The following is a 3388-nucleotide window of genomic DNA, read 5'->3' as shown; positions in this document are numbered from 1 at the left end:
CGTTGCCAACTCTGGGCTGGGAATTCCTGGAGATTTCCAAAGCGGGCATTTCCCTCAGGGGAATGGACCTCTGTTGTCTAGAAATCAGTCGTATTTAGGGTTGCCATCCTTCAGGTGGGCCCTGGAGATCTCCTGGAATTACAACTTATCTGCAAACAACACAGATCTGTTCCCCTGGAGAAAATGGCGGCGTTAAAAGGCACCGCTGTGGCATTATTTTATACAGACGAGCTCTCTCCCCAAACTCTGCCCTCCTCCAGCTCCACCATTGAAATCTCTTGGTCTTTCCCAACCCAGAGCTGGACACCTCAGCTGCAATTATGGGAGCTATCAAGGCCTCACCTGGCGATTGACCACCCTGGCTCTAGCGATTCCTAACCAAAGCCTGCATAGACACATCAGTTGTGGACAGTAGTGCCCTCCCACTACCAAGTCTACAGGTAGACCACCAATGGGGCCTCACCAAGCAGGCCGGCCAGTGAAAAGGTCCACAGATTCCCCAAATGAAACAGGAAACAAGGGGTGATCTTCCTAACTGCAGGCAGGCTTCCTCCTGGACTTGGAGCCTAAACCCCGCCCCGAACCTCAAAGCCATCTCTGGTTGGCGGTGCTACGTCCTACTGGGATGGACACCCACCCACCCTTCTTTCTTCAGTTGAGCGGCCCACAGTGCTGCAGGAAGCATTCTGGTGTCCTGCCTGCCTAAGCAGCCCTCCGCCCCACACGTGCATTGGGGGGGGGAGGGGGCTATCAAGGACACAAAGCCCAAGCCAGAGCAAGCAACAGTTCAGGCCCAGGAACACCAGGGATTTAGGAGCACAGTTAGGGTATCAAATTCAACTTTTGACTTTTAAAAATTCTGGACTCTCAGAGGGGGCCACGGGAGGAAGAGGAGCCTGGGGCCAGTTGGGCGGCTCGCAACAGGGAAGGAGATGGGGAAGGAGACCCTAACCGCCGCTGCCATGTTGCCACAGTCTCTGCCTGCCTCCTGCAGTCTGACAGAGGTTACTGGGGCGTAGACCTCAAGGGGGGGGGCAGCTGGACTTCCTGGAGGGAGCAATGCCCTCTTCCCCAGGAGACTGGGGGATTTCATGTAGGTTACTAAGTATGGCCCTGGGTCACGATCAGTCCCCACTTCTCCACATGCAGCCAGCTGGGTGACTTTGAGTCAGTCAGAGTTCTCTCAGAGCTGTTCTCTCAAGAGCAGTTCTCTCAGAGCTCTCTCAGCTCCACCTACCTCCCAGGGTGTCTGTTGTGGGGAGGGGAAGGGAAGGAGATTGTAAGCCACTCTGAGACTCCGAGTGAAGGGCGGGGTATAAATGCAACTCTCCTTCTCATCTTTCTTTTTCTTCTTCCCCCCCTTCCTGGGAAACTGAAGAGTCTGTGCCCTGAGGTAGCAACAACAGGTCCAGCAGTCATCCTCAGGCAGCAGTGGGGCTGAATCAAACCCAAAAGAACTTCAACCCCTGCTTCATTTGGCTACTCAGAACAGGTTCACCCGCTTTGCTACTAGCTGATGTCAAAAGATAGTCAGGCAGGTGCCTGTTGAATAAAGCCTGGCAGGGGTGTCCCAATGGCCACAGAGAAGAAAGTTCCAGTCCAGTGGCACCTTTAAGACCAGCACAGTTTTATTCTGGGTATACGCTTTCGTGTGCACACACACTTCTTCAGATACATTGGAATGGAAGTTGCCAGTCCATACATAACAGGTAGAGCGTGAGTAGAAAATTAGCATACGGCATAATGAAGGTGGTCAATAGATTCAAGGACCAAACAGGAATAACAAGTTTAGTTTATACGGTTACCATTTGTCTAAGTGGAATCCCAGGGGAAAACATAGTTAAGGAAATAGATATGTCAGAGCTGGAGGTTGATGGGCAGATGTATCCTTAATTGTGGAATGTTGAGAATAATTAACTGAGACCCTGCCATTACTGAGAATAATTAACTGAGACCCTGCCTCTCGTGCAAGGAGGCAACCTTACAACATCTTCTTTGAAGTGAGGCAGTTAGCTGTGTAGAGCTATCTCCTCTGTCCCCAGACCAGAGAAATACATTCCAATCTACCATTCCAAATTACATTACATTCTACTATTCATCATGATACAATCTGCTATTCTAATCTACTGTTCCAAGTAAGAAATTAAATAAAGAGGATGTATAGCCCTTCTGGGGGATTGGTGGGAATACAGATGTAAGGCCTGAATGAGGTTAGCATATGTAGTGAGATAAGAAACCAATATCCCTGTTAAGTCCTGGGGGTTCCATTGTTCTGAGCCTTGCAGTAACTTGTAACTCAGCAATTTCCTTTTCTTGTCTGTTCCTGAAGTTCTTTTGCAATAACACAGCTACTTTGAGGTCACTCATGGAATGTCCTGGAAGGCTGAAGTTGTTGGGGGGGGGGACCCTGCTTTAGTCTATACAGCAAGCATAATTTATTCTTTTATTAATAAAAGGGAGAGCCGGTGTATTGTTGAGCTAGGATTTGTGAGACCCAGATTTGAATCCCAGCTCTGTCACAGACACTTGGTGGATGACCTTGGGCCACTCATGCACTCCCCACCTAACTAACCTACCCACAAGGTCAGTGGGAGGATAAAATGGAGAAGAGAATGATGTTACGCATGTTGCATAAGAACATAAGAGAAGCCAATGCTGGATCAGGCCAATGGCCCATCCAGTCCAACGCTCTGTCACACAGTGGCCAAAAATACCGGGTACCATCAGGAGGTCCACCAGTGGGGCCAGGACACCAGAAGCCCTCCCACGGTTGCCCCCCCCCAAGCACCAAGACTACAGAGCATCCCTTGCCCTAGACTGAGAGTTCCTGTCTATACCTTGGGGCTAATAGTCACTGATGAACCTCTGCTCCATATACTTACCCAATCCAAACCTGGAGCAGTCCCAAGTTTGCAGGGGGGGAAATCTGAGGGAAACAATACATCACGGACTCAAAACTCTGTGAAACAAAATCTTTCATTGAAGAGGGAAGAATGTTTTGTGTTTAGTTCACGGATTACAATTGTTGACGTGTAAACTAATGTTATTCACTGTAGTGTCCGCGGACCACCACCGGAGGTCAGCGCATATGCCCTAGCTTCAGTCCGAACAACAATGGGGACTAGGATCCTAGTCCCTCCTCTGGGGAACCAATGGGATCCGTGGCGGGAGATTTGAACCCACCAATGGTGACCAGGGGCGGTCCCCAGGTGTGTATATAGTTGGCCTGCCGGCCGTTTATCTTTTGTCTTGTTGTGTGCCAATAAAGCGTGCTATGCACCACGTCGTTGTCTGTCGTTCATCCATGCGGCTACCCACTACATAACAGTGGCGACGAGGGTGGGATTCAGCCGCAACTGAGCCAGGCCGTCGCGAGGGACTAGGAGGA

Source organism: Gekko japonicus, unplaced genomic scaffold (assembly GCF_001447785.1).
Source record: "Gekko japonicus isolate JY-2015 unplaced genomic scaffold, Gekko_japonicus_V1.1 scaffold1029, whole genome shotgun sequence".
Lineage (NCBI taxonomy): Eukaryota > Metazoa > Chordata > Lepidosauria > Squamata > Gekkonidae > Gekko > Gekko japonicus.
The sequence above is the reverse complement of the archived record's forward strand: the minus strand, read 5'-3'. Positions refer to the sequence as shown.